Genomic DNA, 17,442 nt, shown 5'->3' on the forward strand with positions numbered 1-17,442 from the left:
TTAATTAGGCTGGGTAATTTTTCTAATGGTGGAATATATTCCACGTCGGTCATTTTTTTAAACATCCGCAAACTTACGTAAATTGAGGGCTCCCCTTTGTTTCTTCGTCCCCTGTTGAGTTTTCTCAAAATCTCGATCCTCTCATTCTTTCTCTCTGGACCCCTTTTCCTTCCATCTCAATCCCCACTTCCCAACCCCCAAAAGGCCTCGACCGCATCCAGCCAGCGAGACGGTCTCACGCAGTGGCTCCGGCAAAGTTCTCTCAGGATAGCCCGTGCGGATCGGCGACTCGGACTTCTGTGTTACCCGTTTTCCTTTTCTTCTTTTGTGGAATAGAACGGGAAAGCATATGGATTTTCTTTCGAGGTGTGGGTCTTGAGAAGATGAAATGGGCGGAGAAGAGGTGGGACAACAAAGTATGGTATGGTAGGAGGCGACCGACAGCTGAGGTCATTTGCGCCACGAGGAAAGGTAAGGAAGGAAGGAAGGGTGGGGAGAAACCCGGCGTCGGCGTTAGCCTGCTCTTAATGAAAGGCGCCAAGGGGACCACGGATTAACGTCCCATCCGACGGACGGAGTGTTGCGCTTGAAATGTTCTCCACACAAGATTCAAGCATGGAACCAAGGATGGAAGTAGAAACTAAAATGAAGTCGAAGCCAGTAAAATTTAAATAGTTTCGTTCCCGGGAGCCGAATGTAGAAACGAAATGGATTTAAACCCGGGGAGCTACACTCAGGGTCGAAACGAAATCGGAGTCAAAACTACTTCGGGTCCAAACTAAATTAAAACTCTGGGACGAAACGAAACGTAGATAATGTTTCGTACCGGAGGGCCCACGTCCTGCACCTTGGAACAGTTTAGTTTCGACCCACGCACCGAGTACGAAGTATGGTCGAATGAAGTAGAGGTTCGACCTACCGCCATTACATGCATGGAGCACTCTAATTTTTACCACTAACAGGAGAATGGTGAACACAATCTGACCATTCGATTTTTAAGCTCGATGTTTTACACGTATTTCAATCGTGATGGGTCGAAACTATTCCCTCTTATCCCCCTCCACTCAACTTCTGGGATCGAAAATTAACTATGAGCAGCGGAGTTTCATTTAATTTAGTTTCGCTCCCGGGAGTAAAATTTCGTCTCTGGTCGAACTCAACTCCTTGGTGATTTTAATTTCGTGTGGGAACGAAACTAAACCTAGGTCTCGTATTTTCATTTCGCTCCGGGTCGAAACTAAACATTTTCGTTTGACTTGCCATTCATGCATGGGCAGTCTCTGAAAATTCTCTGCCACCGCCGGGATTTGAACCCGAGCCAGCCGGGTGGAAAGCCAACACTCTAGCCACCACACCAACCCGATCCCGGGACACCGAAGTGCTGGAAATGGTGGGTGAGGAGAGGCTTTGAGATGACATTCCAGATTAGATACGGAGAAGATAGAAGTTTTGGATAGAGTGAATTGTGAGTGGGGAGGGGATGTCGAAACAACAGTTTTAGAGGGTGGAATCAATGTAAACGTAGACGAGGGAGAGGAAGGTATTTTTCTCCTTATGTGATTTAATTCTCTCTATTTGTCATGCCATCTTACAAACTGCAACACCTTTGTGAGCAATTGAAAATATATAAATTTAAACGATCGTTTATTGTGAGTGCAAAGGAAAGGCTTATGATGAATCTGATCTGTCGTGCAGCGCTTTACGGTGCGGAAACATGGACACTTATGAAGGAGGAAGAGGAGTTCGAGATGTGGGTATGGATAAGAATGGAGAAGGTGAATTGGACGGAAAGGAGGATAAACGTCGAAGTTCTGGACATGGTGGGTGAGGAGAGGAAGCGTCTAGATAAGATACGTGGAAGATATAAAGTAAAGATGGAGCAAGTGGAGAGCGGGGAGTTCTCTTGTAGTCCATAGCGTGTTACTCTATTTCGTAAGAAAGAAAAATAGGAAAGTTTTCAAGTTTTTTTTTACAGAAAGCAAATTTTTAAAATTAATGAAATAAATTTAGTGATTTCTCTAATGAATTGCTTGATTCCAAAACCCTACTGCCATCATAGCCTGCCCGATCTGTTAGATCATCGTCATGATAATGATAATATTCTTATATTTTTACTTTCCGTCAATATTTCCAAATCAATCCTTTACCCCTTATCCCATTTTATTGTTTTTTGTTTCTGCCTCCTCGCGAAGAAATCACGTCTGCTTTTATGCCCTCACGGCGTATGGACGAGTGAACGTCGGACTGCTGCCTGAGTTTTATAGTCTGCGCGCAATTCTCGTCGAGAACGAGACTCTCCCGAGAGGAACGGGATTGGAGGAAGGGAGGGGAACCGGCTGGAGACGGGTAAACAACAGCCTCGATCTTCTTCTTTTTTTATTACTACTACTTGGGAATACTTCTCCTCTGTGGACTTGCCCACCGATTGATTCGACCCTTTTATACAGCTTCCCATTTATTGCCGGGAGTCGTAACCCATGCGATTAAATGGACGACTATACTGCTCCGCGCGCCACCAGGGACTCTGGTGGCGGAGGCCTGAATGAATAAATAAATAACGCGGGAGAGAGGAAATAAATGAAGGGAGAGTCGAATTTGTTTGCGCCCTCAGCGAGTGAGGGCTGAGTTATCACCCTTAACTCGGTCGGTTTGGCGAGTGTCGCCTTTTTAAGGGCAGCGTGTGCATTGGTTTGGGGGTTGTGGCGAAGAATGGGCCGACGATTTTCTTCTCCGGTTTTTCTTTCTTTTTTCCGCTGATTTTCCGTTGTTTCTTTCGTAAGATCTTTTTCCGTTAGGGTACGACCATCTAAAGAAAAAGTAGTGGGGTTTTTAACTAGGAACAAGAATGTCATGCCTACCCGATATGTGTCTCTGATTGTCACGTAGATAAATGCTAACAATTAGTATGTGAAAACCTTTTAATAGCACAAAGGCATGTTTTTGTATCTGTTTAAGTTACTTGATGAAATATACTCACTTAAATGGTTTGAAAGATGGGAGAAGTTAAAGTGGACGGAAGGAGAAGGGACGACGAAGTGCTGGACATGGTGGGTGAGGCGTGGCAGCCTCTAGATGAGATCCGGAGGAGAAAGAATGGTTGGGTGGAGCGAGTACTGAGCGGAGATGGGATGCTGAAAACAGTGTTAGAGGGTAGAATGTTGGATAAAGGAGGAATAGGGAGGAAGTGAATAGGATTTATAGATTGAACGAAATTGAGTATGCCTTGTCGTGAATTCAAGAGGGAAATCTATAAAAGGGAGGGTAGACTGCCAGAATACTGCTGAAGTACTTCATGGAAACGTACGTTAATCGGTAGAATACTTTAGTAATGAGAGAGGGTAGTTGAAGAAGATCCTTGTGCCAGCGAATGTTCGGTTATGATGGCGTATAAGATAGATGCTTTCGATTGATGATAGATTCGCTTGATTCGTCTCCGTTGTCTCACATATTATAATTTTCTGAGTTGTGAGTATGAAGGGGATGCTGAAAACAGGGTTACAAGGTAGAATGTTGTGTAAACTAGGGAGAGGAAGGCTGTGAATATTAATTTTTGGTAGAATGAAAGGGAGCATGCCTAATTGTCACGTCCATGAAAGAATGGGACACTGCCAGAATACTTCGTAATTACACCATGCAAGCCTATCTTAAGCGGTTGAATTCTATAATAATCATAATGAATGTGCGAAAGATCCACAGAGAAAAAATCATTCGCCTTGACCGGGATTCGAACCCGGATCCCCCGATTTCCGGTCGAGTGCTTTAGCCAGTTAAGCTACTTTTAACTAATAATGAATGTCTTAAAGACCATTATTGCAGATTATCCACTTTAGTGGTGAGCAAGTTATTTTCCATCTCACATTGCTAATATTTAATTTCCCCTTCCGCACCTTTGACCAAGGCCGCTCTTCAATCTTTAATAGGTACCGAAATGCCAGGAATAGTCATTTGTTGATATATCATCATTCTTCATTTTTCTCACTGCGTATGTAGGTGAATAAGTACCTGATAGGTTTTTTTCCGATAGGCTAATCAATGCTTGATCATTAGCGTGTCATAGTTTTCGCTTTTAAATGTGCTTTTTCTACGTCTTGGCTTTTATGATGCATTCTAAAAATTATGATTCATAAATGCAATTAAAAAGACTTTCTTGAAAAGCCTATTTTTTTGGCTTACTCTTGGACCGTTTAAGGACATTATTTTGAAATAATATTGGAAATATAATGGTCCTAGTTCTACCGTTCTAGGTAGAACCGACTTAAAGTGAGTCTTAGGGTGGGGAAGGATAGTTGCGCTACAGAATTGGATAAGGGGACTTCATTTTATTTTTTTTTAACCTTCCTTTTGTTTCTTACTAAAGAAGGTATTCTTCCCCCGGGGCTTGACCATCGATGGAGGGACGACGAAAGCTTTTAACGGCTGGCAGTTTGGATTTACTCCCCTATCCCGCCCCTGTTTGTACGTACCTACCACTCCCCCGGCCCTGAAAGACCGTTCAATTCGTCCACATGCTTTGTCGTTGTGTGTGTGTGTGTGTGTTGTGTGAGTCGAGGGAAGGAGTCGGTTAGGGATTGAACTAAATCCAAAAAGGCTTCGGACGTTCTGGCGGGAAATGGGTGGTTGCCGGGAGACCGCGCGCGCGGGCTAGTCCGAGGAGAAAACAAAGGAAGCAAGGGTTCCGCAGCTCCCATTTCTTGACGTCCTTTCCTGGAGTGAGATAAAAGGGGCGGTGGCCGAGTTTACGTTTTGTTGTTTTTCTTTTGTCTCCTCTTTTTTCTTTTATCTCAATGGTTTAAAGTTTGCCCTTTTTGGGCGCAAGTTTCAGGCTCCTATCTCCTACTACATCCTTCTTCAGGCCGCATTGGTGATACGTTGATGTTGATCGGGTGGCGAAGAAGAGTAAAGAAGATATTTCTCCTTTTAAATTAATTCTTTTGTCTTAGCTAGCTGTTTAATTAATTAATTATCGGATTTTGAGATGTCCGACCTCCGATTTTGAAAACAGTTTTGGAGGGTAGAATGTTGGCTAAACGAGGGAGAGGAAGAAAGAGAATAGATTTTATTTAGATTACGTGAGGGCTCATTGTGAATTTAAGAGGGGGGTCCATGAAAGAAGGGGAGGCTGCCAGAATTCTTCGTACATACTCCATGTAAAACAACCTTAATCTGTAATATAATTTAATGATAATATTTTTTTAATCTGTCGTTGTGTAACCCGCCTTATCTGATGAGGCAAATTTGGAACATTTACTGTTTCAGTTTGACTTACGCTTCAGAGGAGTTGCCTGTGGCTCCAAATTGATAATTACCTTAATAACAATTGTAGTTGGCTGTTGATTTGCTAAAATACTTTTTACTCTGCTTTCAAGAGATAAACATTAAATAGTAATGGTAATAATTAGTTTATTTCACACTAATCATTACTAAAATTCAGTACTATATGCACTGCGGAGTATAGTGCACCTTTGGAGAAACTGAGTTTTGCTGCCACCAACTTTTTCATGCCTAAAAATTCTTTAAGTGTGTCGCTACACTACCAGACTACAATGCAATCGCTGGGTGAGCCACGAAAGAACTCTGTTTGAGAAACCAACAATTCAAGTTTCTTTATCAACAAAAAAAGAGGAAAAGAAAAGATGAAATACATTCATCCATCTAAAAATCATTATCAGTATCAAGGAATATTGATTGTATGCATCATCAATCTCAAAGAACCAACATTACACACCTCTACATTATTTAAATTCATTTGTTACAATTACATTGGGATCAGATAACGCTCTATTATGGGTCCCAGGAATCAGTAGCTTTGAAGGAAGATCTGGCGCTTCCCAGCGAGTAGAATGAACAAGGTTTTCTCGGGTGTCCAGCCGGGTGAAAGTGCGATTTTCTCCAACGTTTCGAGGTATGGCAAGTTCCTCCTCATTCCCTCATGATGAAAATGGACCCTGTTACACGGCTGCAAACCCAAGAAAACCTTATTCATTGGGTAGCTTTGCTTATAGCTATAGCTTATGAACATTTTTATAATTATTTCATAATAATAAGTTAAGTGCTTCATAGCAATTGTGAAAAGATATGGTTCATAACAATTATGAAATAAACGAAGCCTCACCTGCTGCCTTTATTGACCGTTTTATTGTAGCGATATAGCTTTCCTCTTGAAATATACTTGTAGTTCTCTGTTTTGGAGCTAGCCTCTACTGACTACGCTATTTTTCAGCAATTTCTTTACCTCTTCTTTCGCTTTCCGCTTCGAAATCTTTCACATCCTATCTCAATGGATATGCTATGGTTTACGTTGACTCGAGACGTCATTTCCGCAAAACCCGTTAAATAAACTGCTTCGATTTGTTAATCTCGATAGAACTGGATCACAATATGCCTTCGATTTGCCTCTATCGCTGTGTGAAATTGTAACTCCGGTATTAATGCTATCGCTTATCTCTATGTGGATGATACGTGGCACACGTAAATCCTTCGGGATTATAAATGTTCCTATTTTAATCCAAATTTGTCGCTCTATCGACAGTAAATTCTAAAAATCCGTTTTATCCATTCAACGACTCTAGGGTTAGTGCTCGGATCGTAACTTTGCTGAATTTTAATGGTATCTTCAAACACCTTCGTAATTATCGTGTTTATGCTCTCATAACTCACTACTCATCCAAGGTAATTATCTAGTTGCAAATACGTCTAAAATTTAAATGTGATGAGTAATAACAAAAACAAAGACTTAAAATTATATCGTCAATTTAGTTGCGAGTTTTCACATGCTGAAAAAGAAAAAGAATTCTGCTTCAGGAATAGTGTTTGAATAGTGTGTGCAATTACATTGAGTTTTAATGTGCAATGTGATCACCTTTTTGCTTGTCACTCGTTTTTTGATTGTTTCCGGTGACATTTTGCGTATTTGAAGCCTTGCCGTTGAAGTACGCATGTATTACGACTGAAAATCTCTTTTCAAAGCTCTATCAGTTGGGCGTTGCACTCGTGATGTCATTTTGTTGTAAGAGCATTATAAAATACATATGGAATCGCCTAAGATTTCTACAAATACCATGTAAAAAGGGCCACAATTTTGATGGCTTCATTCTCATTAAAAGGATCAATTTCATTCAATGGCAATTGTAAATTTCAGCAAATTCCAATTTCCCTGGCCCAGGTAACTGTAATTTTCCTTGTTATCATAAAGAACATCGACTGCGCTACGCCCATGACGAGATGAATGACGAGATAAAATCGTCAGAACTTAAGTCCGGAGAATGAACAAGTGAGACATTGACTAAAATTTTAATTTTTTTTCGTGAGAATGACATCTACTTAATATCCGACAATACACCTCAGCATGCGTGTGGCTTAAGAGATGGGTACACTAACCATTTACTGGTTTACAATATAAAAAAATACTGCGCGTATTGTTGGGTGATTTGACTGAGACCTAAAATTTATCGCTTAGTCATTAACAGTGGTGGTGGAAATATTGAAAAAATAAGAGTCCGGCTCAATTGAACTTTCACCGTAAAATTTGCAATTAATTAAGCGTGGAAATCTCTCTCTGAAAAAGTAATCATTTTGATTTCAATTCCCGTCGCAATTACTTCTAACTTACTACTATAGATGATGCAGTCGCTGTGAATGTTTTTTAAAATAGGGAGTATTAAAATGCGTGCCAACATTTTAATTATTTTTTGATGTCATTGCATAAAATAACAATTAAAATGTTTGATTTAAGCGCTTTTGACATGAATAAACATATGTGATGTAAAATTTACCCCTGTGGATACACCTGTCTATGTTTTTGCTATTACTTAGCGCATGTAAACTATAGTATAATTAATGACGTCTTGGAATATAGGTCTTGGAATGAAATGCAAAAATTATTTGCCGACGTTTTGATATATTTCGATTTTCTTCAGGCCTATGAGTTATTGTTACAAAAACTAATGCATGAAGGCACAAAAAATTTTGCAATGCCTTTTACGATAGTAAAATAAAGATATAAAAAGAACTTACTTTGTAATAAACTAAAAATGATTTTGATAATGCTATTATATAATTTTAGATTATGAAAATCTAAAAAAGATTCATTATTTCAGTTGAATTATTTTAATTTTTTATTTTCCTATTGTAAAAAACATTGTAAAAGTCGTTTATTAATTTATTTTAACCATTATTCATAGCCCTGAAGATGATATAAGAAATATATCGAAACGTCGACAAATATTTTTCCATTTCATTGCCAGGCTTATTGTACAAGGCATTATTAATTATTATATAATTGAGGCCATGAAAAAGGAATGGATATAATTTCAGACGCATTTGAAACTTGAAAATTCTGTTGGATCTTATTATGAGTACATAATAATTACGAAAGTGCTTGAAGATACCATTAAAGTTATGATTTCAGCACTAAGAGCCATCGGGTGGATAAAAAGACTGTATTGATACGTAAAAAGTAAAACATAATGAGCGTTCCAAGCAGATTTTCAGAGTTGACTGTCAAATAATTACTCGCATGAGCTTAGGAGTATATTAGAAGTACAGCGGGAAAGGTCAATGTAACGAAAGCCTCAGCGAAACCCGAGAGCGATAGAGCGAGGGAGGAGAAAAATAAATATGGCGAAACCTCACTCGTATTCGGACAAGGGAAACTTTGTTTTCGAGAGAAGCCCAATGAATGTGTTTGGGTTCGGTTTAAGTAACGACACCGTCTTCATTTATTTCCCAGGAAGGCTCCAGGCGGTGGATCTGGAATTCCAGAGGGACTACCCCTTTCCAGCATCCTTCCAGACTCCTTTGTCTTCGCTGGAAAGGTATGTGGTGTTACCCTTGCGGGTTTTAATATTATTCTCAGCGATTAATCAGTTTCTTGTTTTTCGCTCTATTTCGATAGTTGTTGATTGTTTATCACCATCGCACTGGGGAAGGTTCTCCTTAACCCTTTCGATGAGTTTCCAAATTCTCCTATTTCGTCTCCATCCCTCCTTTCCCCGAATAAGGCGTTCCAGTCCCACATACCTGCTAGATTTTATCTAGATACCTAGGATTTTTCTGATTACTTCCCAAGCTGTCCATACGCCTCGTCTACTTCTTCCTCCCTATGATCGCTGCGGGGCATTTTAACTTGAACCACCACAAGGTTGGAGGGTCGCACCACAAGAATCCTATTGCTTACCTGGTCTATACCTATTACTCTATTATCCATCTTCCTGATTAATGCTATAGCAACCCCTCGCTGACTTTCCTCCCTACCTCTATAAATCACCCTACACCCATCACTCCAATAGTCCCCACCATACTTTCACCTCACTTCGCATAATCCTAAGATTTCTATCCTCCCTTTATCCATTTCCTTCTTGATATTTTCTAACTTCCCCACCCTCATCATTGTCCTCATATTACATGTCCCTACATTTATTGCTGCCTTCTTCTTCTCCATTTTCTTGGTCTTCTTTTCTTCTTCCTCAATTGCTATTGCTGATGATAATGAGTATTTGCAAGGATTTCGCAATGTCGACGACCCCGAGGACCTTGCCGACCTCGCTGCTGTGAGCGACACCCGATCTTTGCGGAGGGGTCCCGTTCGATGAGTTTTCGGGGCTCATTTGAATATGCTTAATGTTTTCTGGGAAGCGTTACTTAATGGGGTGTCCCAATTCCATTCCAACAGTTTTTTTACGTGACACCATCACGTGGACTACCTTTCGTCTGGCTCCTACCCTTCGACCTATCTGGCGTGGGTGGCCCTACCGGGAGTAATTGAGAATTAATCCCGCCACTAACTCTCTACGAATGTAGGATAGGATCTTATGAACGCGCAAGTCTTTCCGCCACGGCAAGGTAAGGGTAAGGAGTTTATCAGCAAGACTGGAACACGAGAGTAATATAAAACATGAGACTGAAAACAGAGATATTTAAGATGTCATTCTTTCCGCGAACTATCAGGGGTAGAAACGGTGACTTGGTTGATACAATTAAATGAGTCACTTGCTAGGACGACTCATTTATATTTTTTGCATCTCCATTCTTTTAACCTCGGATGAGTATACCACGCGGATTACTAACCATGTTTTGACACAGCACGAATGTTCACGTATTTTATGTGTAAATGCACCCCCTGGTAAAACATCCTAGAGGTGGCTCGCAAGGTATTATCTATATGTAGATTTCTACCCTCCTCGTGTGCTTCAACTTTTTAATCCCGCGACCCGATATTGTACGGATCTCGTCCACCTTTTTGTGACTTTAAATTCGACACCCCCTGGGCCATTTTCGTTTCTGTCTCATTAATTTCATCTTGAGTACCCCTTCTCATGGCCCCAGGCGCTTGACTCACTCAAATTAATCAACGAATTTCAGCTATTTGATACAGACGAGTTCGGTAGCATTTCCACTCGAAGATAAACGTAGGCTATGGTTGAGATATTCTTTATTTGTCCGTTTTTTTACCACATCAGTAAAAAAAATCTGATTACCTTAAGTTTTCAGGAACTGATTTTTCGCGGTTAGCCGAATAAAGAGTCCAGATTCTCAGAGTCCATTTTAAAGCTTTGTGTTATCAAGGCTGTGATGTAGACAACATGAAAATGTTATGCATACGCTGTGGGCATAGCATGTACGTTTTACAATTATAATAATTATAAAATTACGACTTTGTTTCATTAATTTACATAATTCATGTTAGACAATAAGCATCAGCTATAATAAAATGAAATGAAAACCCCAGTATAGCACACACCAATTTGGTAGGATTGCCCTCCTGTACGTATTGCAGCACAGGCAAACAAGTACATCTAAGCATCAAGGTAAATTTATGCGCAGGAAAGTGCTCATTATTACAAAAATATTTTAAATCAGCGCTTGGCTGGCTTGCCCTCCAGCCGCTCCCCACCATGTGCTCTCTTCACCGCCTTCACATTTTCCGCCTGTACCTCATTCACCTGTAAACTTAAATTTCCTGGCCGAGGATTCCAGTTTTTTTCGCCATTTAACATATGTATTCATAACCCATTTCTGTCTCTAACTTTTGAATAGGCTTTCACGGAGTGATGAAGATTCAGCGGAGAGATTTACGGGTTAACCACCGCGCGTGTCCGTCTTTGCAGACTACAGCTTCGCCGGCATTGCAGCTGACTTCTTTAGGTCGGCCATTTGCAAAGAGTTGAAAATCAGAATTCAGTGTTTTTCCAATACTTCTAGTGTAAAAAATATTTACATAATATTCTATAGTTTTAGAAATATATACAGCATGTACTCTGTGTGGGAAATTTCCTCTTCAGGGCTTACCAAAATGATATTTCAAGTTTTAATTTGTTAGTGAACATGTAGCAGCAATCGTAACACGTATTACTTGGACCTCTTTTCATCCGGGATGGCTATTCGTCCGGCATTCGTCAGAGACGCGAGTGAAACCGGCAAAACCCCACGTAGACCGCCGTGTAATCGATTGATATTGATGTTGCAGAAGTAATCGAGTGATGTCTTGATGGTGTTATCCTTGTCCTTTGCTCTGCTGGATTGAAATGTTTAAATTTAAGGACCGTGATTGATATACAATACAGTACATTAGAGCTGCACTTATCTTGTCAACGAGCTGGTTTGGTTATTTGCAGATCCATATTTTATTTTCTAAATATTGACCGTCTTTTTTACGCATCCGTCGGAGTAAAACGTCTTCTGGACTAATGGGAAGACTCCTGACTCAGACGGATACGTAGAAGACGGTCGTAACTCCCTCTCTGCATTTTCTCTACGTGAAGAAGCCAGAAGCAATGCCGGCAGAACTGTTGTCTAAAAAGATGGACACACGCGATGCATATCCCGTGAACCTCTCTGCTTAATCTGTTTCTAACCCATTAAATTCATCCTGGACACCTCGTATTTTGCTACTTGGCGCCTGAATCGCTCAAATTAATCAAGCTATTTTAGTCTTTTGTAACCCTGGAGCCCTCCATGTATTATTTTTACAGTGAAAAAGATAAAGCAACCCTTGAGGTAATACTTGGCTCGTCCGTTTTTGTGTATCATGCCAATGGCCCAAAAAAACATCCGAATGACTTTCGGCGCAAAAGCTCCGCCGCGCGTTGTAGAGCAGTCGTGGATGTTTTTGCTTAGGTTCTCGGAAACAGTTCGTCCTCGCGGGGAATCCGTCTCCGAATCTCTTTCCTCGTCTTTTTTAAACGTCCCTTGTGATTCACAGCCCCAGAGGACGTGCGCAATTATCTACATTAGTGCGATGTTTCCTCACCACTCCTCCTTCAATCCCTATCCCTCTAGCTATAGCCCTCAAGAATCCATAGTCTTGTAATAATTCCGATTATTATTATTATAGTATTCTGCCGATTAAGGTAGGTTTCCATTGAGTACTAAAGAAATGATTTGGGGGCCTCCCTTTCCTTCCAGCGCTGCCTTCTTCAATTCACTGTAAGGCCTATTCCCTTTCATTCTATCTAAAAATCCTGTTATTTTTCTTCCACTCCCTCGTTTCCCTAACATTATACCCTCTAACACCATTTTCAACATCCCCTCCCCGCTAAGTACTCGCTCCATACAAACTTTCTGTCTCCTCCGTATCTCATTTTAAAGCTACATCTCCTCGCCAACCTTCTCCATTCTTTTCCATACTCACATCTCGAATGCCTCCAATCTTCTCTCGTCTTCTTTCATCAGTGTCCACGTTTCCGCACCGTAGAGAGCTACACTCCAGATAAAACTCTTCACTAACCTTTCCTTTAAACTCTTACTTAACGATCATCGCAGAATCTCTTGCCTGTTCATGAAAGCCTCCTTTGCTAATACAATCCTCTCCCTAATGTCCTTACTACTGTATCCGTTTTCCTTTAACGTACTGCCTAAATGGTTGAACTGCTCAAGCTGCTCAAGTTCTTCACCACCCACCCTTATCGTATCAAGATGTAAACAAAACGCAACAAATTCCTTTGTTGCGTTTAGTTTACCTCTTGAACTAACAGAAAATAGAGTCTGTAGTTGATAAAACGAAATAAGAAATAAAGAAAACTTCTTTTTTTGATCAACACAGCTAAGTTCTATAGTTCGTTCGCTTCGTCCACTAAAATTCCATGAATATTCAAGAACATATAAATCGTTGGTAAAACTTTCATTGAAACTTCTGATGGTTCCCAAACGTTGCAACTTTGGAAATAAAGTACTTGTCCAGCTACACAAGTGTGTTCCCGAAGACATTTTTCTTCAGGCAGTAATACTGTAACGTGGAGACGTCTAAACCTGCTGCCTGAGCCTGTAGAAAAAGTGGTTTTTCTGCATGAGAATTTGAAAGGTTCAAATATTACATTTACGTATACAATCTTAACTACAATTGCACAAATATCCTTACTGAGGTTTCTTCTGTGCAGTTTGGATTCATACATTGACGACACATTACTAAAGGTTAATTAATTTCATTTGTGCTTATGGAAATGTTTAAGACACATTAATTATCATTCATCTCCTAATTGTGACTCAAATGCCATCAACTTTCATCGTTATCTTCTCATTTTTATATCAAGCTAAGTATTCAAAATAGAAAATTCGCAAGGGGATTGAAAAATATGAGAATATGTTGGAGCATGCATCGCCTAGTTCAAGAAGGACTATACTCGACCGGACTCGATACTAGCAGTAGTTTTCAACTCGACTCGAGGTCAAAAATTACTACACGCACATCCCTATACTGGTATGGTGTTGGAGGAGGCGATCGACAGCTGAGGTCAAAAAAGATCGGATGCTTTCCCGGCGTATGCCCGTAGTGAAGGCTATTCGAGTTCTCCACCGGGTAATCTCCTTCATGGCTGCCGACGTTTCGGGGTACGAGTCGTACTCCATCTTCAGGGCTGAGTGTCATTTCTCGGAAGGTGTTCGCCTTATATACCGTGCCGGGATATCAGGTTCCCTCTGATTGGTCCTTGGTATTAGCCAATCGGATTTTATTCAATACGGGTTTCCATACGTTAGGGAGTAACCGCCATCTATATTGAAGTTTTTGTCCGTTAGCCGGATCTCTATGGCCTCCTTCGTAATCCTTTCCCAATAATTCTTTTCTCGAGAGATGATCTTCACATCTTCCCAATGAATGGCAATGTGGCTGTGGTGGGAACGCCCGCGCCATTAGGGAAGGGGTAGGTAAGGAGGGGTGGAGAGAAACCCGGCGTCGGCATTAGTATGCTTTCAACGAAAGGTGCCAAGGGGACCACGGCTTAACGTCCCATCCGACGGAATGTCCTCCATACAATATTCAAGCAGGGATCGGGCAGTTTCTGAAAATTCTCTGCCACCACCGGGATTTGAACACGAGCCCGCCGGGTGGGAAGCCAACACTCTAGCCACCACACCAATCCGATCCCCCCCTACGCTTTAACAATAGTAAGTCAAAGGCATTGATGCATTTATTCATAGCTATGCCATGGTAGTCAATACTACTCCATCGCAGCCCAATAACTGCAGTGCTGTATTGCCTAGTTCAAGAATTACCATACTCAATTAGACACTGGCGAGTAGTTTTCAACTCGACTCGATACTCGACTCGAGGTGAAATATTACTACTCGCACATCCCTATACTTTAACAATAATAAGTCAAAGGACTCGATGCATTTCTTCATAGCTTTGCCATGGTAGTCGATACTACTCCACCACAGCCCGATAAGTGCGCTTCCGTTATACGCCAAGAAAAAAAATACATCGATGTGAAGATTTTTTTATTTTACTTTTTCTTCCCTTTACTCTTTTTCTACCGTCGGGAGTCCCTCCCGACTTGAGTCTTAACAGGTCAAGTATCAAACCGTCTCTCAAGACAGCAAGGTATTTCCTGCAGCATACCAGCCCGTTGCCCAACTCGACAGCGGTCTTTCGGATAGGAAAATTTAGTGAAATTCCGAGGGAAGGCAGAGAACGGAGGAACAAGGAGCGTGTGCGCTTTATCGCCTGCTTTTTTTTCTTTATTATTTTTTTCTGAATTCTCCATCCCCCTTTCTCCTCTGTTAACCTCACCTAGATTTTTTCGATGATGGATTCTTCTGAACAAGTAAAGGTTAAGATTTTTTTTTTACTCGCCTCGATTTTTTTCTTTTTATTTGTCGCTCTTCAGATTTTTTTCTCGTCGCCGCTCTTCACAAACCTGGGCGAATGTGTACTGAAAGGCGTCCTGGTTTTTAAAATACCCTGGATAACGGGAAAGATGTAATAATAGGAAAAATTATGTATTTTTATGCGTTTTTGCAGTTTTAAAATAATTATTCATTGCATAAAAAGACAAACACCTGCGAATTTAACTTCGATTCTCCAAAAAGCCGAATGAAAAACTTAAAACTGTACTTTAAAGAAATTAATAAAATTTTACGTAACAGGATATGAACAATGAGCAAATATGACAAAAAATACTGCCTGTAAATGAATTACTGGTTATGACAATATATATTTTAATCTGTACTCTGCCATCAATCGTATGCCATACTGTATATTGCCATCAATTTGCCTTTCTACTTTGGTTACGAAGGTTATCCTGCCCATAAATATCGTACGCCAAAAAAAAACGTAATAAAAAATAAGCCTTTTTACTCTACCTCAATTTTTTTTCTTTCAATTAATCGCCCTTCAGATTTTTTTCTCGACTTTGCTCCGCTTCTGATCTTATGGTACCCATACGGACGAATGTGGAATAAAAGGTGTCCTGGGTTTTTAAATTCTTACCCTGGATATTGGGAATGATTTATTTATAGGAAAAAGTATGTATTTTTATACGTTTTTGCAGTTGTAAAACAATTATCCATTGCATAAAAATACCAACACCTGCAAAATAAATAAACTGTGTAACCGAATTCCGCGTAGGACTTCCGTGGTATTTAAAACAACGAAAACCCAACGAACACGAATAATTTAGTTAAAATGTGGAACAGAAAATGACCCAATTCCTCAGCTGTTTCCTAAATTGAAAAAACGTTACGGTTCATCACTATTTAATGTGTCAATGGCTAACCATCATTGGCGAAAAAAGTCGTCCTCTGTAGCTCAGGGCTGGAAGATAACAAATAAATGTAAAACACTTACTCGATGTCCCATATTCTCTCCTAATGTAATTACTGTGGCGTATTTTCCGCCTAGTTTTCCCATTTGACGCGCTCATTGAACATTTGATGGAAGCAAGAGTGACTTCCAATATTTTTAAGTGTTTATTTAAGTGGCAGCTTTAAATTTTGCAGATGCAGATGATAATTTTTTAAATATAGCATGGCATTTTGGTGGAAATACAAGTGATATTTAGCTGAACATTCTATGCTTCCCCGTTTATTGTTAACCAATCTATCCATAGCGACCTGTATTCCCAATGATCAAGTTGAATTTTAACCGTGTTTGGTAGTTTGATAATTACTCCCTAACCTGGCCCTCATTGTCCCAAATGTCCACTTTAGTCCCTAGCAAGCATGCGTATAATTGCTCTGAATATGTGCCTACACTTTTCAAATTCGTCAGTTGCATTAATTTGATGGCTGAGGCAACGCATGGCAATATGTTTTTGTTTCGAAGATAAGCTTGCGTGCAACATTTGCTCGTGAGCTCTTTTGTTAGTGATTTTACGCTTCGCAAAAGTTTTGAATCGTCATAATTAAATAAAATGCATTGTATTTTGGTATAAATAGTCCTTTATCGATTTGAAAGTTCTTCAATATGTCCTTATTTGAGAGATTTCTACGACACTTAGAACCAACCTAGTGCGTAGGACCTATAAAAATGTAAGGAATTTTTAATGTCATGAAATATTTTTCCTGTTAAAAGGATTCTAAAATACAAATAAACGTGAGAGTCTTTCTTGGAAATTGTTTGATAAGTAAAAATGGATGAAACTGATGGGCATTTTTAAGAAAATGAGTAAAGACTAGAGTGGCTGATTACTAATTTGAAAATAAGTCTTCAAACAAGGCTTGCCCTGTATGTTTTGTCTGTATGGAGAGGATGTCTGGTTAAGAAAGCCTTAAAGTATTTATAAATGCTTCGTTGATGTATTTTTTATGTACAATTATATATTATTTCATTTGTAAATATCTCTTGCTAAACGGTATTTTTTACTGAACGTGAAACATTAGAATACTTTTATAATAGTTTGTATGTATGTATATTCAATGCCTCATTGTTTTAGCCTCGTAATTGCATATATTTGATAAGTACCTTTAGCTGAGATGACAGTAGATGGGTACAAACTTGAGCTGGTACAGCAATTCCACTATTTGGGCTGCACATTAGAGGAAAATGGATGCAACTTTATTAACGTCAGGAGGAGAACTTCGTTGGCAAAAGAGGCGTTCGTGAAAAGGAAGAATTTAATGCGAGGATCGTTATGTAAGAGTTTAAAGAAAATGTTCGTTAAGAACCTGATAGCGTAGCCTGTGGCGGTTTACGGTGTGGAAACGTGGACACTTTGGAAGAAGGGCGAG

The 17,442-nt window shown here is 40.0% G+C and overlaps 1 protein-coding gene across 1 annotated transcript in view; it reads left to right on the forward strand.

Annotated features, from left to right (window-relative positions):
* LOC124161207 (cadherin-87A-like) overlaps positions 1–17,442 on the forward strand; it is a 1,373,415-nt gene that overhangs the window by 325,698 nt on the left and 1,030,275 nt on the right. Inside the window, exon 2 of the mRNA XM_046537469.1 lies at positions 8,729–8,813. The gene's annotated coding sequence lies outside the window, so the exon portion shown is untranslated. The remainder of the gene's footprint in view (positions 1–8,728; positions 8,814–17,442) is intronic.

This window comes from Ischnura elegans, chromosome 6, assembly GCF_921293095.1.
Source record: "Ischnura elegans chromosome 6, ioIscEleg1.1, whole genome shotgun sequence".
NCBI classification, from domain to species: Eukaryota; Metazoa; Arthropoda; class Insecta; order Odonata; family Coenagrionidae; genus Ischnura; species Ischnura elegans.